This window comes from Crocodylus siamensis, chromosome 10, assembly GCF_052110815.1.
Source record: "Crocodylus siamensis isolate JL-2025a chromosome 10, ASM5211081v1, whole genome shotgun sequence".
Taxonomy (NCBI): domain Eukaryota; kingdom Metazoa; phylum Chordata; order Crocodylia; family Crocodylidae; genus Crocodylus; species Crocodylus siamensis.
Genome location: NC_143404.1, coordinates 26,451,728 through 26,478,209, shown reverse-complemented (window position 1 = coordinate 26,478,209; position 26,482 = coordinate 26,451,728). Strand labels below are relative to the sequence as shown.

At 44.8% G+C, this 26,482-nt stretch overlaps 1 protein-coding gene and 1 pseudogene across 7 annotated transcripts in view; both read right to left on the bottom strand.

Moving 5' to 3' along the window:
- TENM2 (teneurin transmembrane protein 2) overlaps positions 1–26,482 on the bottom strand; it is a 1,200,689-nt gene that overhangs the window by 1,004,192 nt on the left and 170,015 nt on the right. The gene's annotated exons all lie outside the window — the stretch shown is intronic.
- LOC149856365 (U2 spliceosomal RNA) lies at positions 4,425–4,646 on the bottom strand (annotated as a pseudogene).

The window sequence follows — 26,482 nt, the reverse complement described above, 5'->3', positions numbered from 1 at the left end:
GGGAAGAAGGAAGACCTGGGAAACTATAGGCCAGTTAGTCTTACCTCAATCCTGGGGAAGCTTTTTGAGAGAATTATTCTGGCACATGTCCACAAGGGGCCAGCAGGGGAGATTTTGCTTAGGGGCAACCAGCACGGGTTCATTAGCAGCTGGTCCTGTCAGACCAACCTGGTGGCCTTCTACAACCAGGTCACCAAATCCTTAGATGCAGGGGTAGCAGTGGACATAGTTTTCCTGGACTTTTGGAAGTTTTTCAACACTGTCTCTCACCTGCTGTCATCAACAAACTGGAGGGCTGTGGTGTAGACACCCACACAGTCAATTGGGTCGCCAACTGGCTGGATGGCCACACCCAGAGAGTGGTGGTGGATGGGTCATTTTCAACCTGGAGGGGTGTGGGCAGTGGTGTCCCCAGGGCTCGGTCCTCCGGCCCACATTGTTCAACATCTTCATCAGTGACTTGCATGAGGGGTAAATAACACCCTGTTCAAATATGCTGATGACACTAAGATGTGGGGGGATGTGGGCATGCTAGAAGCGAGGAATTGGCTGCAATCAGACCTAGACAGGTTACAGGGGTGGGTGGATGAGAATAGGATGGGTTTCAACACTGACAAGTGCAAGGTGATACACCTGGGGAGGAAGGACCAGCACCATACCTACAGGTTGGGGAACTCCCTTCTTGTCAGTGCAGAGGCAGAAAAGGATCTTGGAGTCATCACTGATGCCAAGATGAACGTGGGCCGGCAGTGTGGGGAGGCAGTCAGGAAGGCCAACCACACCTTGTCATGCATCCACAGATGCATCTCAAGCAGGTCCAGGGAGGTGATCCTCCCCCTCTATGCGGCACTGGTTAGGCCACAGCTGGAGTACTGTGTCCAGTTCTGGGCACCGCACTTCAAGAGGGATGTGGACAACATGGAGAGGGTCCAGAGGAGGGCCACTCGCATGATCAGGGGCAGCAGGGCAGGCCCTACAAGGAGAGGCTACAGGACCTGAACCTGCTCAGCTTCCACAAGAGAAGGCTGAGGGGGGAGATCTAGTGGCCTGTTACAAACTAGTCAGAGGAGACCAGCAGGCATTGGAGGAGTCCCTGTTCCCCCAAGCACTACCAGGAGTGACCAGGAATAATGGTCACAAGCTGGCAGAGGGTAGATTTAGGCTAGATACCAGGAGGCGCTGCTTCACAGTCAGGGCGGCTAGAATCTGGAACCAACTCCCAAGAGAAGTGCTGCTGGCTCCTACCCTGGGGATCTTTAAGAGGAGGCTAGATGTACACCTTGCTGGGGTCGTTTGACCCCAGTACTCTTTCCTGCCATGGCAGGGGGTCGGACTCGATGATCTGCTCAGGTGCCTTCTGACCCTAGAAACTGTGAAACTATGAGAGGTTCAAGTGAATTTCAACCACCTCTACACAGGTATCACAGGAAGATTAAAAAGATGGAAACAAGCCTGAATCCACAATTCAGTCTGAATATCCAAATATTTTGAATAAATTTGAATAGGATGGGCCTAACTTAGCTGGTGGCCTGTAGAATAAATTATTCTATTTTGTAGCATTTCTACACATCCCAGTAGTGTACTAAATGATGTAAAATATTTATCACATGTGGTCTCTTTCTGTGTCTCATGTTCTCTCTAGGAAAAGAAGGAAGTTTTGGTTTATTAGTCAACACACTACTATGGAGTTATGGTTGAGAAAGCAAAGAAACAAGTCATCCTTTCTCCAAGACCAGAAGGTGATTAACATTTGTGATATTTCTTTGTCAGAGAATGTACCAAAGCTCCAAATTTAAATATCTCTTAGTGTATTTTGACCCTAGATATAAATTAATTGGACCAGCATGTTTCCAAGTAGCAAATAAACAATAACTGAAAGCACTAAAAATGCCATGTTTGTGGCCTTAGTGAATGTACACAGAAAAGTTTGGTGTAGGTCCAGTGCTTATGCAAAGTAGCTAATTTCTAATGTTATTCAGTCATTTCATATTTGCTTATTTGTGTAAACTTTTCACATTTTCATGGCAAAATAAGAGTGGAAACTGGATGTTTCACATCTAAGAATGGAAAAAATCAAATCAGAAATTGTTAAGAGAAACTGGCTTCAGCAATTTTGATTGCTGTTATCACTAAACAAACCACCTTCATTTCACTTTGATTTACTCCACCTGTGAGGTATGCAGCATCTTTTTCTTATCTACAAAGAAAGACCCTTTGAAATACAAACCCAGAAGGAGTAGTAGGATGAAGGGCACTCTGCACAACATAAATGGAGCCCGTGTAAGATTTTGTCCTGCTGGAGCAAGCTGCCAAATTATCACAGCACCAACCCTACAACAGTCAACAAAACACTTCCATTTTCTAATAAATCTGGATATTATAAATCATTTCATTGCATAAATTCACATTATGACAGTACAGATATACACATATAATATACATGACAAAGTGGTGAAATATAAGGGTGTCAGTTGGTACTTGTTTAGGATGAGAACATTATTCATGACTGACAAAGTTATGAATGAGCTTTACATATTATTCCAACAGTGTCAATAAAACCTTTACATCACTACACATCTTCTTGTATTTTTCCTATGCCACTGTGATAGCTTGTAGCACTAGGAAGCAGAGATTTAACTGCCTTGCCAAATCCAACCACTAACTTGCAAACATTAATATGAGCTGGAAGGAGAGCACCTTCAATTTATCTACTCTGTATGGCCTTCTTGGATTGAAAACTACACGGTGAATGGTGGGCAGGGGGAGGAAGGGGGTGAATCTGAATTCTGCTTATGGATTCACAATTGTGGGAGCTAGTGCCCTAACGCATGTACATTACCCTTAGGAAGAGTAGAATGGCAATGCCATGCTGGAATCAAACATATAAAGGAAATATGTCACAAGGGGGAAGATGAATCATAATCCCACATTATCTGTGGAACTCCTCTTTCTAAACCTAGTAACTCAATATTTCTACATGGAGGGCTGTCTTCAATCTTCAGTGTGGACATCTGTAGTAAGAGTTAGTGTCCCACCTAAAATTCTCAGCTATACCCACCACTGATAGCTGACTGTGAGAAGTTACCTCCTCCTCTTTTATAAGATGCACCAATTATAGGTTCCCCAGCACAATTTATATATGCTTAGAGCCCATTTTAGGACTAGGTCTGGTGTGTTTGCCTGCTGGAAGGTAGAACCAACAAAGCAAGAAAAGCTGTTCATGTAAGCAGAAAGATCCAGGGAAACAAAATTCGAAACAGCCTTCAAAGGAAGTTGCTCTCACAAAACCTTATTCATTTAAAAAAAACAGAAAACAAACCAGAAGTTTCTGCAAAACCAGAATACTTGTATTAGACAGAGCATTGAATTCTGCCTTTAAAGGCAACTATCTATGCCTAGATGGGATGTCTGGATGGAGTACTATGCAGCTCTTGTTGAACAGCCACTTCATAAACACCTTAAGGACTGAGCGATCACTAAACAGTACACAAACAGCTCTAAAAGACTGGAAGGCCTGTGAAGATGCTCTTCAGGTCTCATAATCACAGTGCAGTTCTACTTAGGTGGAAGAGGTTCCAATAACCAGGACCACATAATACCATCTCCCAAAGCCTGTACACAGACAAATTATACCAGATACTATGGACTATGTAAGACGTGGACACAGTTTGTCAACAATATTTAATTTGTGCTGCAGGAAAGCCTGTTACAGTTTAAATTAACAATAAAAGACTAAAGTAATTGTTCTCCAGTGGGATTACCGTATTTATTTCAATATAAAACAAGTTTTTTCCCTCTCAATCAGCATAGGGAAAAAAGATCATCATCTTATATTTGCACACAAGGAAACCTAATTAAATATATTGCCAGTCATTAAATTGCTACTAAAAGCAGCATGTGCTCAATAATGGAAACCAACTATTAAATGGATCAAATGCAGCCAGGACTGAGCATGACTATAAGACATATGGCCCATATTGGGAAAACATGCTGATGAACCTTTTTTAAAAAATTTTTTAAGGAAATTTTTTTGTCCCCCAAGTCAAATCAGCCAAATCCCAAATTTGTGAGTCATTCAAGAACCATATGTGCCCTTTCTACTGGGAAGCATCCTCCACCCCTGCCTAGGGCTTCAGATGCTTCCAAATCCTTTGGCTGGCTTGGAGTTCAGATGCTCCTGAGTTTTGCTTGCCCTCAGCCATATGGCTGCAGGAACAAGCTAGTCATCCATTTCTATAACATCAGCATATTGCCAAGATCTCAGTAGAAGTGAAAGTGGGAGGCGAATTATACATTACCTGAGTCAGGTTACTAGCCCCTGCCAAGAAACTTACTTTCCACTGCCAGTAGGAAAACCAGCTTGGTCATGGTATTTCCCCTGCCAAGTAAGTATGATGAAGCTGCTTTTTATTTTTTTTTCTGTTTTTTTTTGCACCGGTCCTGGAAGCACTGCTATACCAGGTCAAGGCATGGAGTGGATGGAGCAAGCTCCGGTTCCACCACCCAACACCAAAAAGAATCTGCTCAATATAGACCTCAGATGGAGGACATATCAGAGACAATCACCTGCCCTGGGCAAACCACCTGGGTGATCATGGTGTCACCTCTCACTACACTTGATCTGGACCAAAAGGCCAAGAGTAAGTACGATGAAACTAACACAATGACAGGTTAGTGGAGCCTATCTATAAATGAAGACCTAGGAGTGGTTACACTCAGTACCCCTCAGCACCACCAGTTTTTTAAGTTATGGTGAACCACTATATTGAAAACATTTTGACTTCCTCTGTACTCCCAAAGCTGACGTGTGCCTTACTTGCCCATTTCCAACAAATTCTGTTTCTTCAACAGCTTTAAATGTGTTGCAAACATCACCAAACAGGGCCCCAAACAGTTCAGTGAGTACCCTCTGTAATTCCCTCTCAAGCCTGGCACATATGTTTAGTGTGACCCCACCCTCCATGAGGTAGAGGGAGACCAGGTTGCCCTGAGCCTCACCTGCAAATAAATTTTTGGAGGGTCCCAGGAATCATGACAAGAATACCCAATTCCAGTCATGAGTGGGGGGTCTAATTAGCACATGGATCCTCTGTAGGGTGTATTTCAAGTACACACACATACTGAGCTGTGCTGAGCTATGTGGTCACCATGGCTTGAAACGCTGCTGGGCTCAGCCCAATGAACTATATAGTAAATCAGAAGCATTTGACTTTGGATGACTATAATGCATAGTTTGACTGGCATGAAAAAACCATAACCACCAATGTGGTTTTCCTACTGGCTAGGGAAATCCATGAACATTGCAGGGGGTAGTACTCTGACTGAGGTAATTCATAGTTAGCATTACCTAATCTTCCAGTGGGAAGATTCTGGTGGTACACTGATTTTTTGGAAATGGAAGACTCCTCCCTAGCTTGCTCATGTAGCCATGTGCCTGAAGGAAAGTGAAACTCGGGGGCATTTGAGCTCCAAGCCTCTAGGCTTGGGATCCATGTAGGATGCCTGCCAAAGGCTTTGGAAGCATCTGATACCCCAGGCAGGCGGGGAGGATGCTTGCTGGCAACAGGGCCACATGGTTTTTGAACAGCTCGGGGATCTGGAACTGATTTGCTGATTTGACTTGAGACACAAAACATTTCCTTAAAAAAAAATAGTTTGGGCTAGCAGTCTGCTATGAGGACGAGCTTGGAGGTAAACTGCTAGCTTAAGGGGCCTGGGAGCAGGCTACAAAGGTTCCAGCCCAGCTGCAAGTGGTAACCCTAATTACAGGCTGTTCAGGAAGACTGACCTAGCTGAGGAGGATAAGTAGCAGGCACAGGAAATCTAAAGGATTCCAGGGAGGGGAAGCCAGACAGACTCCCAGAAAAAAACAGGGGGCTCCAGGGGAAAAAGCCAGGGAAGAGAGACAGCTGGGGTCAGATGGAATTTAGAAAAGAGAAACACAGCTAAAGAAACTCCCAGAGGGAGACCTGCAAGAGGCAGAGATCTCAGGAAGTGAGATAGACCTGAGAGAGTAGAGTCAGGATCCTGAGAGCTGGAAGCTAGAAGATAGAAACTGACAGCTGAGAATGAAGTCAGAGACCAGCTGAGAAGGAGGATTGTGTGCAGGCTGAGCAGCAGGGAACCTGAGGCTCCTTCTCAGAGTCTGGGAAAGATTCAGCACCATGAGTTAACCCTTGAGGGACTGGATGGATGGTTGATGCTGCGCGCGGACTGAGTTATGTGTCTGTATGTGAAACAGAAGACTGTTTGAGAGAGCAATCCCCAGACCCTCTTCGGTCCTATCTGTAAGTAGGTACAAAAGTGCTGCTTAAAAGTGTGTTTATCAGAGGTTCACTGATATATCAGTCCGTGGAATATTGGCACCAATAAAAGGAAAATTGACATTATTGGCAATCTGCTTTTTTTTTTGACTAATATGACTGATAATGTCACCAATAAATGCCATGAGTACGCACACAGAAGCAGCATACACGTGACCAGCAGTGCAACCCAGCAGCTGGAATAGCAGTGTCCAGTTGGTAAGTACATTAGGTAGAAGGGCTGTCGGGGAGGAAAGAGGAATGGGGGAGCGGTCTGATCGAGGCCCCCGTGGTAAGGGAGGGAGTAGGGCTGGGGCAGGGTAAGGCACTGCATAGCTGGGGTGAGGTAGGGTGGAGCTGGCAGCTCATCCAGGTGGTATGCGGGTGGGGAGGGAGGGGTGGCTCCTGCTGCTGCACACATCCCCGGGTGAGACATGGGCGCACATGTGTGGGGTGAGGGCAGGCTGCCCACTGCTTGCCTGTGTTTGGGGGCTGTGCTCTTTATGGCATCTACACTTGGGCTGGGGGGAGGGATATGGGGAGGCTAGAGCCACTGCTGCAGCCCCACCCATAGCCTCCTTCCCAGTGCCACTGTTTCCCATGCTGGCCCAAGTGCAGCCAACAGGAAGAGCCCAGTACAGCCAAGAAGTGTGCAGTGGCAGCCTGCTCTCACCCTACACACAGATCCCGGAGGCACATATCCACCATGCCTTCCCCTGGGGTGCAGGCAGTGTTGGGAGCTGCCCCTCCCTTGCACCCCATGGACAAGCCGCTTGCTCCATCCTGCAAGCTGCCCTAGCTGGGCAGCACCTGCTCCAGCCTAATTGCTCTCACTATGGGGGGTTTGATCTGCTCCCCGCCATGTCCTTTTCTTCCTCCCCCATCCCTTCCCCCCAAAAAACTTACCAGCCACTGCTCTGAAAGCTGCCGGGCTGCATATCGGCAATCAGATCAGTATCGGCTAATATAGCTGGTAAATAATCAATCATCGGTAGCACCCCTAGTGTTTATGGAGCACCTATGTTAACCCTTGTAGCAGTTTCAAAAAAGGTAAAAATGCCTTGATTCTGCACTATATAAGTCTATGAATACCCAAAGTACAAATTCAGTTTGTTAATTTTTCCCTCACTTCTGTGTGCTCAGGGAGAGCAAGGTCTGACAGTAAGTGGGGGGAAGAAATGGCTGCAGGAAAAGGAAGTTGGGGAAAGGGAGCGAAGGGAAAGGGGGCTACTTGAACTCCTCCCTTTCCACCCAAAGATTTATTTTCCCTTCTGGAGCAGTGTATGGGGGACAACTTCAAGGCAAACCTCCAATAATTAGATTCTATAGCTGGAATATCATAACAAAGTATGTACATTTTTCCATATATCAAATCTCATTATTGGGGGGGGTTATATGTTCAGGATTGCCATATATTCAAGTAAATGCACTATACTACTTGATGTTCTTGCTGAGATCAAAAGCTAAGGTAAGAGGAAGGTTCTCTGCATTCTCCAACAGAAAAAGTTACAGCATTTTTATTAGACTATTTAGCATTATTCAACTCACCTTTAACAAAACTACTGGATCTGGAAACACTACGAAAGGAAGATAAAGGTCAAGGCTTAATGTTTCAGGGCCCCTCTACATATGCAGGTAAAGGCGCAACAGGATCTAATGCATAATCCACACAATCATGCCTCAATGCAACATGTACATGGCAGGACGAATGATTGTGGGATCATGATTATATACCACTGCACCTTATTACCAGTAGAGGTGCACTGATATATTGGTTGTACATTGGCTCAGCATCAATAAAAGGAAAATTAACATAATCAGCTTTTTTTTGGCCAGTGTAGCCAATAATGCCACCGATAAATGCTACATACGTGTGTGCAGCCACAGCCAGGAATGCAGCCTGGCAGCTTGCACAGCAGTATCTAGGTGGTAAGTCTGTTGGGGGGGGGGGAGGGCGCGGGAGTAGGGAAGGTGTGTGGAGGGAGCAGATTGAGGCCCCTATGTTGAGAGAGGGAGTGGGGCAGGGGCAGGCTCTGCCCAGCCAGGGTAGTGAAGGCAACCTTGGGGCTAGGTGCATGGGTGAAGCCATGGGTGGCTCATCCAGGGGACCCTGGAGGGAAGAGGGCAGCTCTCTGCCCCTGTATGCGCCCTCAAGAGAGGTGGGGGGGGCATGTGCCCACTCAGGGCAGGCAGGGGCAGGATGGACAGTGGTGACACTGGGCAGGGTGACTATGGGGTGGGTTACGGCCACTGCAAAACTTGCTGTAGCTTCCTGTAGTCACCACCACCTGCCCACCCACCTGCCTGCCTCAAGCACAGCCCCAGATCAGCCCCTTGCCAGGAAGAGGCCAGTGCAGCTCCCAGCCCCAAGCTCGCCCTTATGTCACACAAAAATCCGGGAGGCACATGCCCCCCCACCTCCCCTGGGGGTGTGTGCAGCAGTGGAGAACCCCCCCCCCCACTCCCCAGATGGGCTGTCCGCAGCTCTGCCCTGCACCCCAACCCGGGATTGCATTCACCACCCTGGCTAGCCAGTGCCTGCCTTTTCCCCTGCCCCACTCCCTCCCTCACCTTGGGGGCCTCAATCTGCCCTCCCCACACCCCATCCTTCCCCCATCTGCCTTCCCCCCAGAGACTTACTGGCTAGATGTTCCTCTCCAAGCTGCAGCACTGCATATCAGCTATTAGATCAGTATCGGCTGATACAGCTGGTTAATAATCAGCCATCAGTATTGGCTAAAAAGTCTTTACTGGTGAACCCCTAATCACCACTGCAGAATACCATTGTGTCTTATCACAATTCCAGGCTCCCCCACTCCAGCTACCCCTCGGTTGATGGGACTCCTAGCCACAGGGGAGCACTTGCCATTCAATTAATGGCTTGACTAGAACATGCTACAAAGTTATTACACATTTTTTAAATAACTTATTTTAGCTTATTGCTTGTTTTATCACAACCTTAATTGGTTAAATGTGTAGCTGGGTTACAACTTAAAGCATGCTTACCTGGTTAATCATGCCTTATGTGCAACATGTAGCACAGGCCAACGACACACTTAAGTCAGGTTAAAGATTCACAGAAGGGACCTCAACAGATCATCGAGTCTAAACCCCTGCCTAGGCAGGAAAGAGTGCTGGGGTCAGATGACCCCAGCCAGATTCTTATCCAATCTTCTCTTAAAGACACCCAAGGTAGGGGAAAGCACCACCTCTCCTAGAAGACCATTCTAAATTCTGGCCACCCTTACCATGAAGAAGTTCTTCCTGATGCCCAACCTAAATCTGTTCTCTGTCAGTTGAGACTACTGTTCCTTCTTAGCCCAAAAGGCACCATGTTGAACAGAGCATCTCCGATCCCTTGTTGCATCACACTAATGAATTTGTAAGGTTGCCACAAGATCACCTCTCAGCCTTCTCTTGTGGAGGCCGAAGAGGTCCAGGTCCCTCAGTCTCTCCTCATGGGGCTTGTATGGTTAGGGCTGTAAAACCCTAACCATACAATATGCTATATGTACATTTGTCAGTTCAAATAAATACATTTATCTTATTTTCCTAGTGACAATGAATATAAACTACAGCATGAAGATCTATAGTTCTGTACATGTCACTGGCGCAGCACCTTAATCAATTTACAGCCTTAAACACAGATGATTTGACCCCCTATGCTTATAGAAAGTGCACCAAAAGAAAGACTTTTTAAACATTTAGATGTAACAAAACTTCTTTCAAGACAAACATGGAACTCTCATTACTGTTAACCTAAATTGTATTGTTTTATACATTTTGCTTTATCAAAAAATACCTATCCATAACTCCAAAAGTCTCTACAGCTAAGTGACAAAAATAAGAACAAAGTACAAAATATAAAAACCAAAAATGGCTGAGGTGAGAAAAATACATACTTTTGAACTCTAATGGGCCATGAAATTATGTTTTGAGACAGGGCCATGTTTGCAACTTAGATGCGGGCACACAACTAAGATTCATAAGCCCCAATTCTCTTGTACATTTGTAGGGGTTTGGGTCCTCTAAATTTGATATGTACATTACTTCATATGCACACTTTAAAATAGGAGCAACGATTTATACCTTCACTTTGTGACATGATAGAAGATTGTAAGACTGTAAATGCAAGCAGGTTTGTACAAATGCCCTGTGTTTATAATAATAAAATATCATGCACTTGAATGGCCAAGGCAGACTGAATCCAGCTGATCTTGTTGGAAGAACAGTCCTGTATCTGGATGGAAGACCACCTTAGAATCCCAGATACTACAGATACAAATTAGTATGTTATAGCGGAATATTTGGTGAATACTAGACCATAGAAATTTAGTGACAAAACTTCATTTTGTCCTATTGCTCATGAAACAATGGACAAAAGCAGAAGGAAGGCTATAAACTACCATATTTACTCAAATCAAAGGTGAGGGGTTTTCCCCCATATTTAACAAGGGGAAAAAGCCCCTCATTCTGGATTTGATTACAAGGCAGTAGGATGACAGACATGGCTGCTGCCTGTCCCCCCACTACCTCTGCCCCGCTCCTTCTCCCACTCACAACATCTCTCCCCACCATGTATAGAACCCTTGTAGGGGTCTTAAATTTTGGGTCACCTTGGATTTGGATAAATACAGTATGTGCCTGGCCAGAAAACTGACTTAAGTAAGGTCATGCATGTTTTTTAAATATAGTTTTATAACTCCATGAAGTCAGTCCTGCTAAGCTGACAGAGCATGTACATATCACTCCACTTGTGCTGGCTGGGAGCTGAGATGGCTAAATGTGGAGCCTCTTATTGGATGTCTTGGTGGATTTTGCATGACTTTCCAATACCATGCATCAAGGGATATTAAGACAGCTCCAATGAAACTGGTTCTGATCAGCATCTTCCTCCCATAGTGTCATTCTCTTTATTTTTTCTGTTAATTTACCTGCCCATTTTTGAATGCCTACAGTCCTCTATGATAATCTTTCCCACTGCCCACCAGTATGAATTCTGAAGGGTGCTCTAATATGATAGAATCCTTCTTCTTTATGAACCATGCCATTCCTTTCTATCGATACCACCTGACTAATAAGAGGAAGAAGCAGAGATACTAGGCAGCTGTGGAGGAAGAACAGGCAAAAGAATCAGTGGCTGCTATAGCAAACAGGAGCCATGGGTTGAGAGACATCTCCACACCACATGAACACTAGTTCTAGGCTTAAGATACTGGAACAGACTTGTAGAAAAATATTGTTTTGTAGATTTGAAATGATCAGCAGTAACTTAAAAAATATTTAATTAGACAATAGCTACTTTTTCTTTAGCTGTGTACTGAACTGGCTCCTGATTTTGAGGCTAGGGAGAGAAGTTACATATAAACCAGTTTAAGTCATCAGAAAATGTTTAAAAACCATAACAGAACAGAAGTTCAGTGCACATAAACCCGTTCCAAAATGGCTGAAACTGGTTTAAGATAAACCTGGTTGAACATAGCAATCAGACTTAACTGATTAGGGTCAAACCAGTTTATGAAATTTCTGTCCCAACCCCTTCCTGGTTCAAGTTGAATCAAAATCCACCAGCATCCCAGTGTGCTTTCCAGGCCTGGGCTGGGCTGTGACATCATGCCCAGGGATCCAAATTTTATGTTTCCCACAGAAAAACTGAGAAAACCATGAAAACTGAGAGTCCAGAGGAGAGCCACGTGCATGGTCAGAGGTCAGGAAAACAGATCTTACGATGACAGGCTGAGAGCCATGGGACTCTTTAGCCTGGAAAAGCGTAGGCTCAGGGGTGATCTCATGGCCACCTATAAGTTTATCGGGGTGACCACCAGGATCTGGGGGAACGTCTGTTCACCAGAGCGCCCCAAGGGATGATGAGGTCGAACGGTCACAAACTCCTGCAAGACTGTTTCAGGCTGGACATAAGGAAGAATTTCTTTACTGTCCAAGCCCCCAAGGTCTGGAACAGTCTGCCAGCGGAGGTGGTTCAAGCACCTACATTGAACACCTTCAAGAGTAAATCGGTTGCTTATCTTGCTGGGATCCTATGACCCCAGCTGACTTCCTGCCCTTTGGGCAGGGGGCTGGACTCAATGATCTCCCGAGGTCCCTTCCAGCCCTAATGTCTATGAAATCTATGATTTACCATTTTTATTAGAGAAAATGCAGATGTTCCCTCTTAGCAGAAAAAGTCATGGAGTTCCCCTTTTGCAAAGAGCTCTTCAGGCTGGCAGAGCTCCAGCCTGCAAGAGCTGATTGCAAAAAGTGTGGGGAACCTCCAGCCCTGTCCAGGGCAGATGGAGGGGGAAGGACTGGACCTGAGGCTTTTAGACAAGCTCAAGGCTTAGCTCAGACTCACTTTCCTTCTCAAGCCTGAAACATTAGGTAAGCGGGGCTTGTAAGGGGAAACCCTGGAGTGCCTAGGCAGCTGCTTGTGGACTGCCAGTGGTGCTATCGGCACAACCAGGCTTGGTGCCTCTGTGTGCAGCTTTCCTGAAGGGCCAATACTGCCACTTGCAGTCCATGTGCAGCTGGCCAGGCACTCCGGCAGAAAGTGGGGAGGTATTGGGGGAAGCCCTGGAGTGACCACCCAGCTGGCGGTACATAAAACTAGAGCAGCCCTGGAGTGGCCACTACTGCCACCAGCACACCAGTAGAGCCATGCATCCGTGGAGCTGGGCCCATGGAGCTTGCCCACAGAGCCATGCAGCCAGCTGCAGGAAGACAGTGCAGAACACGGCAGGCTGGAGAAGGCAGCGCCGGTGTAGGGGTGGTCTCACACGTGGCAGCCGCCACCACACCACCACTGCCAAGCTCCTCACTGCCTTCCCATAGCAGGCTGCATGGCTCCATGGGCAAGCTCCATGGGCACAGCTCCACAGCTGTGCAGCTCCACAGGCAATCGGCACAGGGCAGCAGTGCCCCTCTGCAGGCCACACACAAGCCAGATGGGGGAGTCATACTGTCTATGTAGTCTTTCTGTCAGCTGCTGTATGGCAACAGAAGCCTTAAGTCAACAGAAACCTGGGGTTTGGTAGGCACAGGGCATTTTGTGTGTGGATACAAGCAAAATTCTGCTGACAAAATTTGGACTCGGTTGACAAAAGATTCTACTATAGAGCAGGCATGAGCTCCAATTAAAAGAACAGGTTACTAACACATTAATCTTCTTCAGAAACCGTATTTGCATAGAAATATTTTTGTCTCTTATTTATTGTCACTTAACTCTCAACTGACATATTGATATTGGCAGATCATGTGTAGTCTAGACAATACAAACACAAACATCCACATAAAGAAGCAAATCATTGTTCATTCTCATTTAGAGCACAAAGAAGACTTGCCTTTGTAATTCACAATAGTGAAAGCTGCTTGGTATTGATTTTATGTTAGGCTGAATTTGTTACAGTTTCCAAATCACTGTCAGAAATAAGAACCAGAGAAAATATTTTCATGGTTGAAATCATACATGTAAAATAGAAATATACTTTTGTTTGAAAATTATTACCAAATACACTCCTCCATGACTTATATCCACCATAAGTTAAATTCTGCAAAATTTAGACACTGAACTGGTAAGATGAGATTTTGAAATCCTATATAAAAATAGTATATTCCATGATAGCTTTCTGCGCACTACTGAACTTGTTTAGGAAGGCATTAATCAAGTAAAAAAGGAGTGGAAGAGGCAATTCTCTGGTTTAAAACAATATGTTATCAATTTCTGTAACTGACATAACTTTCAAAATTTCTATGCATGCATCCAGTCTTAATATGGCTTGCAATACAATGGAAGCAATGGAACTTTTTTTTATATATATACAACCTGCTGCAGATATCTGTAACAGAAAAGCAGGGATCTTCTATTTTCCCACATGTCAGTAGGTGTTGGAACCCTCCAAGGAGCTGCAGAATAGTTTTCAGTGACTCATGGGTACATATGTGCTCATTAGACTCACTTTGAACATAGGGGAAGTGGGAGCAGTCCCCTAAAAGGAAATTATGGTCTGGGATAGACAGATGCTCAGGGAAGGAGCTGTAGCAGAAGCCTGTATAAAAACAAAGGATTCAGTTAGGAAATGAGCTTCTAACTCATTTCTGGAAGTGTTGGAGAAAAGATTTTGGGGTAGTGTAATGTGACCACTGTTCTCCATGTCTGAGCCTTTTAGATAGGACAGGGTATAAATCTAAAAAATAAATAATAATAATTAAACAAAAGTAAAAATAAAGCACAGCGGAGACCAATGTCAAAGAAACAGCAGGGGTAAATCCCCAGTTGTATCTTACAGACATATTTATAGGTTTAGAGTGTATGAGTGAACATAAGTGGGTGTGATATGTTTGTGAACATATTGGTTGGGGCAAAACACCAATAAAGTAAAAAAAGGTTTACCACATAGCAAATATGGCAGTTGACCAGCCTAGTTTAGCACAGAACTCTTCAGTGAGCTTAAAACGGAAGCTTAAAAAAAAGTGGAAGCTTTGATAAATGATTAGGGAGGAGTATAAGAATATTGCTCAGGCATGCAGGGATGAAATCAGGAAGGCCAACCTACATTTGGAGTTGCAGCTAGCAAGGGATGTGAAGGGTAACAGAAGGATTTTTATGGGTGTGTCTACATGTCACTGTATGGTGATGTTGTTATGGTGTCATGCTTTAGTACTTCCTTTTGGAATTACTAAAGCATGGCACAATATGGGCAGTCACTGCACCATGCGCATGATGCATAGTTTGATTTTGCTGCTATGTCACTGTAGTGACACACTATACTAGGGGAGCGCATCAGTACAATGATGTAGTTGACGATCATGTGTAGACCTGCATGATTGCTACATCACGGTCCTGCACCATACAGTGAGGATAGCATGTTGCTACATTACTGTAGGGCAATGTGTAGATATGCCCTACAAGTATGTCAGCAACAAGAGGAAGGTCAGTGGAGAGGCAACCTAGTGACAGATAAGGAGGAAAGTATTCAATGCTTTCTTTACCTCAGTCTTCACAGGAAAGATCAGCTACTAGACTCAGTAGTCTGTCCCATGCAGAACAATTTTGGAAGAATGTGAGCAGTCCTCAGTGGTGAAAGAACAATTTAGGAACTACTTAGAAAAGATGGAAATATACAAGTCCAATGGGTCAGATGCAGTGCATCCAAGTGTGCCTGAGGGAACTGGCTGATGCGACTGCAAAGCCACCGGCCATTATCTTTGAAAACCCGTGGTGGTTGGGAGAGGTGGTTAGATGATTAGAAAAGGCCAAATATAGTGCCCATCTTTAAGAAATGGAAGGCGGAGGATCCAGGGAACTACAGACCAGTCAGATTCACCTCAGTCTCTGGAAAAATCATACAGGAGATCCTCATGGATCAATTTCTAAGCACTCCAAGAGAAGAAGAAAATGATCAGCAACAGTCAGCATGGAGTCACCAAGGGCAAGTCATGCTTGACCAACCTGACTGCCTTCTATGGTAAGATAACTGGCTCTGTGGATGTGGGGAAAGCAGTAGACGTGATATACCTTGATTTTAGCAAGTCTTTTGATACAGTCTCACACAGCATTCTTGCAAGCAAGCTCAGGAAGTATAGGTTGGATGAAAAGACTGTAAGGTGGATAGGATGCTGGCTGGATTGTGATGTCTAACTGGCAGCTGGTATCAAGTGAAGTGCCCCAGGGGTCAGTCCTGAGGCCAGTTTCATTCAATATCCTCATTAACAATCTAGAACATGGGATGGAGCACACCCTCAGCAAGTTCATGGATGACACCAAACTGGAGGTTAGGGCCAGGGTTCAGAGTGACCTAGACAAATTGGAAGATTGGGCCATGAGAAATCTTATGAGGTACAACACGGAAAAGTGAAAAGTGCTGCACTTAGGATAGAACAATGCCATGCACTGCTGCAGGCTTGGGACCACCGACTAAATAGTCACTCTGCTGAAAAGGACCTGTGGGTTATAGTGGACAATAAGCTGGGTATGAATCAACACCATACCCTTGTTGCCAAAAAGGCTAACAGCATAGTGGGTTTCATTAATAGGAGTGTTGTCAGCAGATTAAGGGAAGTAATTATACCCTCTCTGTTCTGCACTACTGAAGTGTAACAGGATGGCCTTCCCAAGGTCAGTTAGAAATTGGCCCACCCACCTGCTTCTGGGCTAACCGTCTGCCTCTCTTTCCTGCCATGACTTAATTAAGATATTACCCAGTGTGATGTCTGTAGGTATTATAGGGCTTGCTAGTACTGCCCTGTGCTCATCTGCCTACAGGTGGCAACAGGGTAGATAGACCTTGGCTCTGGATCACCAGGTCTGCCAGGAAGTGGATCTTATGTTTTCCCACCTGCCACCACTTTGATGACCTATATATTCCCAGGAGGCAATGCCCATGGTGATCCTGCCTGGTTTTGATTCCTGTGTCTTCTATGGCGTTCCAAACCTCCCCTTTACCCAAGCCTAGTTTCTCCAGATGGTGTTTTACAATATTCTTCCGTAGCCAGGTTGCAGTGCTGCCTGTTGTAACCTTATTTGCCCCTACCCCAGGGTGTCCTAGTGCCTCTTTTGGGTATACCCTTCCAGGGGCTGGTCTTGGCTTGTGCTCAAAAAATAAAAAAGAAATAGCAAAAAGAAATCACAGAAAACCCTGGCGGTTTCTCAGCCTTCTTGTCAAGCTCTAGCAATGTCCCCTTTTCTCGTGAGCAGGTGCTCAACCTCCCAATCACCATAATTCAGACAAACAATCCCTTATTCCATTCTTTGCTGTATGCTAGCCTGCCCTGCTCCCCTATGAATGTTCAGTCTCTTTGGGGTTTCCCCGCTGTGCAGAAAGACTCTACCTGCGACTGTAGATTTCTTCCTTCAGGCCCTCCTCCAGATCCTCTGCTGGAAAAACTCCAGTCTGAAGATCCCCTCAGGCCTTGTGGACTCCTTCGCTCCGGACCCTCAGCTGCAGCTCTGGAGATTACCGCTAGCTGCTTGTTTTCAGGCCTCTGCCTGCCTCAGGGTCACTCCCACAGCGTCCCTCAGGCATGTTCTGCAGTTTCTGGCTGCTGAGATGATCAGCCGCTCCTCCCTCCCTGTGGCCTGCAGGGAACTGACCCCTCTCTGCCCCTCTCCACAGCCAGAAATACCTTTGAGCAGCCTCCCTCCACCAATCCCAAGTGAGATGCTGTTCCGGAAATCGGGTGGGTATTTTCCTTCCTTTCCAGGCTGCAGCTGCAACCCTGCTGGCCCTCCATGCCGTAAGTTCCATCTCACTCCTTCACACCCAGGTGGGAGGCTGCCCATTTCCTGCCCCAATGCCAGAGGGCATTATCTGTGGCTCCAAAACTCCCCTAACACCACAGTCCAGATGCCATCTAAGTTCTTAACATCTCCAGCCCCACAATGGGCCCCATAACCCTCCAGTTTGGACCCTAACTAGATCCCTCCTAATCAGAAAGCCTACTCTGCCTTCATTCTGGGCTGCCAAGCTCCCCACACTCTTCCTACTCTCAGGTGTGGCCCCACCAGGACCTTTGGCCTCATAGGCCCTGGCCTCACTTCCAAAGCCAGTCAGAACCCCAGGCCCCCAGCTCTGGGTGTCCCTCATGATGGCCCTTTTGACCCTTCTGGTCCTGGTCCTAGCACTGACAAGTTGAGGATGCCTCAAGCCAGGCTTCTGAACAACTAGCCCACACTCTCTTACATGAGTCCACCTTCTTGGTCCCTACTACAAGGTTACTCACCTAGTTGTAGCAGCTTGGGTTTGTCTTGTACTCCCCCTGATGGTAGTGCCATAAGCACAAAGTCTCTCACCCAGTCACCCCCCTTACTAAAAAGGGGCGCGAAAAAACAACATACCATCTGACGTCAACAGTGATGGGGGGAGAGAAAGGGTGAAACCTTTAAAAACCGCGACAGCCTGAACCCAGCAGAAGCCACTTTGGGACTCAGTGAATCAGTCCTGCCTGTCGTGGTCCGGCCAACCATGACAATCGCTTCTCTGCCATCGAATTTCCCCAGCGTAACCCCTCCCCGTGCATCAACCCAATTTATGATCCATTAACGAAGAGAAAATTAGCAGTCTGCTTATAACTTAGATAGCTGAAACAGAAAGTGTTTAATCAAGCTGCTGTGCCTACGCGTCTCCAACGTTGGCATGTAAGTAAACAAAAATAAAAGCTTCTTTGCTACAACTCGTAAATTTTATACCCTAACCTGCACTCAACAAACTCCGTGACCAGTAGCTAGACAAAATCTTACTCCCTCTCTTAAAGGCAAAACGAACCTCTGCACAGTGCCTCAGGTTTTAACCCTGCAGCGCATGACAGGGTTAAGGCACCCCGACCCGCCTTTCACCAGGGTGGTAATTGGCCTGGCATTTGTTGGGGACTATCTCACCATGAACAGCCCTACCAAGCCACCCAGCCCTGGCAGGGTGAATTTTTAGATTATGCCCAGGACCAGGAACCTCCTCCATCCCCATAGCCCCAGTCCCTAAACCTCCAAGCTGTTCCTGAGCCTCAGCTCTGCCAGCTATCTCTTTCACAGCTACCAGCAGCAAACTGCTGCTTTACCCTATATATATCTCCTGGGTCTCAAAATGGCCACTATACTCAGGCACCTGGCTGCTGCCTCCTCCAGCCCTAAGAGTGGCCGGCACCAACAGTGCCCTGCCACATGAAGGAGTCCTGCTTCCAGTTTTGGGCCCCACACTACATAAAGAATGTGGACAGGAGAGAGTCCAGAAGCCAAAAGAAATTATTCGGATGCTGGACCACATGACATACGAGGAGAGGCTGAGGGAACTAGGCTTATTTAGTCTGCAGAAGAGAAGACCAAGGAGAGATTTGATAGTGGCCTTTAACGACCTGAAGTGTAGTTATAAAGAGGATGGAGCTAGACTGTTCTCAGCAATAGCAGATGACAGAGCTAGAAGCAATGGTCTCAAGTTGCAGCAAGGACAGTTTAGATTAAATATTAGGAAAAACTCTCTCACTAGGAGGGTAGTACAGCACCAGAACAGGTTGCCCAGAGATTTTCTGGAATCTCCATCATTGGAGGTTTTGAAGACCCAGCTAGACAAAAACTTGGCTGGAATGATATAGTTTGGCATGGTCCTGCTTTGGCAGAGGGTTGGACTAAATGACCTCTTGAGGTCCCTTCCAACCCTAATTTTCTCTAATTTTATGATTCTATGATCAGTGGGCACAGAGTCAGTCCAATGCTCACCATCTGTTGAAAAAGCCTACCTTTGCTGATAACATCAAACTGAAAGACAGGAGTAACTTTTTGGACTCATTTCTGAGAGTGTGCAAATGGATGAACCAGCCTACAGATCATCTCACTTTCAAGTCTGCATGAGTACTTGAACAAATCTGAATAAGTTTTTGTTTTCAGTCTCCTACAGGGTTCTATCTCAAGACTTTCACAGAATAAATCTAGCAGCAATATTGTCATAGCAGCAGGAACATCATTCTGGTGATTGAAATGTAATGTGTTAGTTTTTACACAAATATCCAGACTTTGATCCTGTGGTGGGCTTGCCCATCTTTGCCTGGTTCCTTGGGCTTAGAAAATTGCCAAGCCATTGATGAGGCAAACCCACCAATCAGAGACCAGCAGGAGAGGAACCTCAGGAGGAGTCTACCCTGCCCATATCCCGGGACAAGGTAAGGAGCAGACCTAATTGAAGACTGTGCTACATCTCCCACCTGACTGGTTTTCAATCTTGTGGCAAAGCCCCAAAAGGGTATATAACGAGTTGCGTTCACAGCATGCAGGGGAAATGATGAGGAATGGAAAAGAAAGAAGCAGCTGGGGCTGAGAAAGAATAGAGGAAGAGCTACCCAGGGGGTGCTTCCAGTTGCCCTGAAGAGCCCGAAGACTCTGCTGCAGGATGGGGATGTGGCCATCTGCCACTCCCAACTGATCGTTGCAAGTGAGCACAGTGAGTCGGCACAGGCATCACTGCATGGAGGGTCTGAGTGGGACCAGGACCTTGGGAGTCACTCAAGGCAGCTCGAGTCTCCAGTCCTGGCATGGGGCCAGACAATGCAGGCATCACTGCATGCTAAAGGGACCAGGACCTTGGGAGTCACTCAAGGCAGCTCGGGTCTCCAACCCTGGCACAAGGCCAGCACCGATGTAGACGTCATTGCACAGCGAGTCACTGACAGAACGAGGTCCATTGGAGTGGACAGGGGGTGGTTCAGTAACCATTCCTGCTGCCAGGAGTGAGGGCCTGTGTGCAGTACAAGCTCTGCAGTGTGGTGGGCCTGTACTGGAGCCCTGGTCCTGGGCATGCACAAGGTGGCCCAGGCCCACAACCTGCTGAGAAGGCCATTCCACTTAGCCATGTGAATGAGCCACACATCCCATGAGGGGACTGAGACAGAGCAACCTATGCAAGAGCTGTTTGCTTAGCTGGGAACAAAATACAAGGAACCCTTGTTGGACCCCTACGGACCAGGAAGCATGAGTTCTTGGGCTAGGGGTTTCCCACTGGGAAGGGACACAGTGGATAGCCACATCTGAGGGGGTTTATGCTAGAGAAAGAGAGACTCCTCTGGGGGAGGCGCATTTGGGATTGCCATATATACTGGAGTGTTTATTAATTGTTTGCTGCATCTTATATTTTGGAGTGTTTATTGACTGTTTGTTGTGCTTTATATTTTGGGGTGCTTACTCATCGATTGTTGGGACATACATACCCTCTAAAGATCCATGGGTGAGGTTTCTCTTGTGCATCTTGCTATACTTATATGCTTCTCTTATGGGTCCTGTTCTGTTACTTGCTGACTTGAATATATGATATGTAAATATTTATCTTCATCACCTATCCAGTTATTCTATCCCTTCCCTTTTTATTCTGCACCTGAATAAACCATGTATATAGTTAAGCTATCGTGTCCTGGTGTTTCTCTTTAGAGACAACCAAGGGAAAACTGAGCAAGCTGCAGTTTTCATCTCCAGCACATACACCCTGCTGATTATCTCCTTCTATTAGTACACACACTGTTACACCCAGGTTACACTCCTTAACCAGGGGTTGGCAATATTTTCTGGCAGTGAGCCAGAACAACCCAGCTTGGGTCCAAGGTAGGCCAGCACTAAGACCTGGCCACTGCCACTGCTGCTGCTTATTGGCACTGCTCATGGCTTGGGCAAAGCCTCATGTTGCTGAATGCTACGGGCCATAAATTGCCCACACCTGCTTTAAACTATACCTTGAAAAAGTACATGGGTAGCATCAACATTAGAGCTCTGAGTTGAATGACATCATCAAAATAAGCTGCCTAAGTGGGGTAGGTGGAACTATTGTGGTTCCTCCAGGAAGTCCTCTAAAAGAGGCCAAGGCTTACACTCCATTGTGCATGCTGATGCTGGCTGTATCAGTGAATTAAGTATTTGGTCTACTTTACTTTCACAATAACAGTTGCCTACAGTCAAATGGAGACATATCCCTATCCTATGACCCCAGCTGACTTCCTGCCCTTTGGGCAGAGGGCTGGACTCAATGATCTTCTGAGGTCCCTTCCAGCCCTAATGTCTATGAAATCTATGAAATTAAACTTAAAATCCTTGCTGAAGTAGCTAACCCGAAAGTAAACCTCATCAATATGCCAGTGGTTTCATTTACTTACAACAATGTGATCCTGAAAAAATGCAGTAGTCAAAGTTCTAATGGCAGTGATGTACAAAATACCTTGTAGGGAAAAATTACATGGTGGATATTATATACCTTAAAACAACCTGAGTATAATACAGTGTGGTATGGCTCTTTCCAAAAAGATCAATTATATTGAAAATTAAAAACCAAATCTTATCTGCTCACCTCAATTAACTAGTACCATTTAAAAAAAAAAAATGACCACATGAAGGTAGAATTAATTGCAAGGGAAAGGTTATCTACTCCCTTATACCTATTGCAAAATTACAGTTCTTCCTGGTTCTCAAAGGAACAGAGCTAATAAGGGAACCACAAAATGGTATCCAAAAAAGCAAACATCTTATAATGAAATGGAACAATTTAACCCATATGTGGAATAATCTTTTCCACAATTCAATTTTTTTCAGTTGTAAGTCTAAGAATTATAAAATTTATGGACTTAAACTGTCGGCTAAGCTCTAGGTGTAGTATATCATTATCGGTTATCTGCACTGCAGGAAAACATGCTTGTCTGGTGTTTTTACAAACTTTAAAAAATGTTTTGACTTTGAATAATAATAAAAAAACCTTATAGGGAAAAAGGAAAAAAAAATGTTTTTTTCCTTGGTCTTCTCTTGGAAAAAATCTCTCCTTGGTCTCCCCGCCCCCAGCTCTCAGGTTATGCCCATAAACCTATTTTCCAAACATGTATATGAATCTCATTTCTGAGCACTCATAAAGCTAATATATGCAAATGGTAATGTTCTCAGTAGTATGTAAAAGCACTTGTACCAGAATACACAAGTTCTTATGGCTACAGTTTTTGTATTCAATGAAGAAATAGATCTCCATCAGTATGAACAAAGCTACATTAACTTGATCCTTTCAACATAAAAATTACGATACTTCCGCTGCTTATATATTGTGTGTGTGCTGGTTACCACTTGAGTAAAAGTGCTACAAGAATGGCAGTTTTTTAAAAAAGTACAGATGCAGGAAAATCTTATTAGTTATTCTATTGGCCTTTTAGTAGGAAGTGTGATAAAAACCGTATCTGATGTTTTGGAGATAAAATCCTGTAATGTTGTGGAATAACTTTAAATACATGGACTAAATGCACAATTACAATTGTTATACAGAGAAAAGACTCAGAACATTTTGTGATTTTCTTTCTTCTTTTTTGACACATTAATTGTTCGTCTATACACAAGGAGAGCAAAAGCAGCAGCATGTCAAATTTATTCAATAAAAGTAGAGCCACAGGGCTTATGGTACATTCTTCCTCCATCACTAGCCAAATTATCTCAGTGCCCAGCTTCTAAGAGGCTACAATAATACTCCATCATTTGCGAAGGCTGGTAGGCTTATGCATCATTTTAGCAGCATGATGGCAGACTACGATCATCTCCGCATTATTCTAGGATCCTAGAGACAAGTAGTAGGTTTGGTGAATCATTTTCATACATTCTTATTGTTAACAGTAATCTTAAAGATATCCTAACATATTATTCAACCCCAAAAAGAGTTATTAATATAGCATTCAATTCTAATTCTGTTTGTATGCATGCACATGTGTGTATTAACTAGTTATTTTAAAAAATCAGAAGACAAGTCTGTGCTCTTTCTATAAAAGTTGTTCTATTTTCTTTATTTTGTTTAGAAGTATCCCTTTGGTGATGTTCTCCGAGAAACCGGCAGTCTAAAAAACTTTGGCATAATGATTATAGAAACGAAAACAGATGATATCTAGAGGTTTAGCTTCCTAATCATTAATTAATAGAAATATCTGTAGTCATTCATAAGGATTAATGAAAATTCTATGTGGAGTGATTATTTGAATGTCCTGAATTATATTTTAGATGCATCTACCTTATCATGACAGAACATTTCAGATGAGCACTTGCTCCTGATCTCTGTCCCCCTCCCTCACCCCACCCCACCCCACCCAACACTAAATCAATGAGGTTGTAAGTCGTAGTAGGACTTGAATCTCTGGAAAAACACCTACCTCATAAAAATAGATGTCTGCTAAACTTGAATTGGTTCAGCTGAAGTTCTGTGCGTGTGTGTGTGCATGTGTACTTGCCTGGGCAGGAGAAAAAAACTGGGCTCAAATGATCCCAGCTAGGTAGGCATCAAGCCTTCTCTTAAAGACCCCCAGAGTAGGAGCCAGCACCACTTCCGTTGGAAGTTGGTTCCAGATCCTAGCCGCCCTAACTGTGAAGTAGTTTTTATGGAAATATTAAACAAGGCACATTCATATTACACATGAAACTCAGGAAATTAACCAGTCACTGTTATTGTGTTTGAAATACTGTATCTATAATGATAATAATAGGTTTATTCGGTCCGTCCAGAGCATTCTGATTAGTTGTCTCTGCAGCCAATCACAATGGTTACTGAAACAACCACAGTGGTCCGGACAGACAGAATAACTGTGTTATTATTATAGATCCTGAGGCATTTCACAACAGATACGCAGGCAAGTCAGACCTAAAATGAAACACCGGGTCCACACCCCACTACGCAGAAGGCAAGCTCTGCTTAAGGGGGAAAAAAAAGTGGTGAGGGAACCTGATCCTCCCCCTCCCTCCTCCCCGAGCCTGCCTGCTTCTCCTGCAGCTGGGGTGGGGAGACAAGTTGCTGATGGGCCCTGAGCTGTGGGTGGCCCTGGATGCTTCCCTCTGTGGTGGTGGCACTCCCTGGGACTGCCCAGGCATGGTGCTAGCAAGTGGGTGCTGCCCGAGAGATGTTGCCACTGCAGAGGGAAGCACCAGGGTCCACCATAGCTCAGGGGGTGCATGACCCATCAGCAGCTTACACCCTGGCTGTAGAATATGCAGGTAGGCTCCAAGAGGGAAAAATAATACCCGTCAGGACCCTTGTGTGCTCCCCCCACCCCGCAGTGAAGCATGCCTCCATAAGCTGCCACTGGGTCATACAGCCCCTGAGCTGCAGGGGGGTCCAGTGCTTCCCTCTGTAGTGACACTGCCCACCAGGATGCTAGCTATGCAGGTGCAGCTGCAGCTCTCAGGAAGCACCCACTAGCTCCAACAGTGCACAGGGCATTGGAAATCCAGGTGTGCTTGGGGAAGCCCAGCCTTGGCAGCCTTCCAGTGACCCATTTACTTTCCCCAACAGTAACATATTGCAGTAGACTACTGATCCTTGGAAGCCAATCACAATGATTACTGACAGACAGAATAAGTATGTTATTATAATAGAAAATGTTAGAATTTTGGAATAAGATTTCTGGGAAGAAAATTTAAAATATCTAAAAGACTATTAGTGAATGCAAACACGATAGAATGTGAAAAAGACAAGAGAAAATGAAACCAAGTGAAGAAAGAATCACATTTTTTTGCAGGTTTCAGCTAGCTTTTAATAACGGGTGATTTAAAAATATATTTATTTTCATTATACTTATATGCTTTATAGTAAAAGCAGAGGTAAGCAACCTGTTGTTTTTTCCAGATTAAGATACAATGTGCACAAAGAATAAAACAGTGGGAGGTAGATTGACTGATTCTGTGTTGCTCATTATTTGTGTCAATGTTTATAACTTTTGCCTCCCTTTTCCTAAATAGGTTCTCTTTGGCCCTTTTTAAAAACTCTGTTCTTTACACCATTATGTATATATTGGCTCATCTTTTTTCAAAATCTGTAGACCATCATGGATTTCTATGAAAATAAAAATTGTTTTCTGGTGGTAAACTTCCTTAGCAACCTGAAAGATCTGCATGAGGGCACATATATGATACACCACAATATTCCCAAAGAAAGAGTGCAAGACTTCAGCCAGAAAAATACACGAAAATCAAGAATTTCCACTTCCCAGCAATCTCATTAAAAAGAAAATTGTCTCCAGCTCTGGTAAGCAGAGGTTCGAGACATGAAATACGAGGCGAGCATACAGTCCTGGTGAATTTCATCTCTTGACTATGGAAAAATAGCTTTTTCTAGAGCAGGCAGCATTTATTAACTTGAGTTAGAAATTCTTTTATTTCAGATTCTGCTGGATTCTGCTTCAAAGTCTTGAAAACCAGGGTGGAACAGAGCTGGTTGAAGTTCCCAGAAGTCTGTTAAACTCTAGGAGCCAAAGCTCTGTTGAGGATCTCCTCTTCTATCACACAGCAAGTTATTATTCTGCTGTCATATCAACACTACATCAGCACACTCATCTTCACCTGAAAAAAATCCTTACTAGCAATAACTTCCAATAAAACAATCTCCACCTAAAATACAGAAAAATGCTTTTGCCTCACTCCTGTACTGTTCTAGTGTTGTAAACAACCTCCTAGTAATTCCAGCAAAATATAGTTTGAAAACTAACATTGACAGCAGAAGTGGATACAGGGCCAGGTGCAGGGGTATAGTTGCACCCCACTTTGATTTCTGCTCTACCCAAATTTTAAAACCAATTGTGTGGCAGTGGCATTTCTAATCAGGCAGCAATGACGTCAACTGACTTCATGACTCAGTCTACCCAATTTCTTGTAAACTCTTCACTACCCAGGTCTTAATGACCGCCTTTTTAATAGTCTTAGCAGTTCTTCTAAT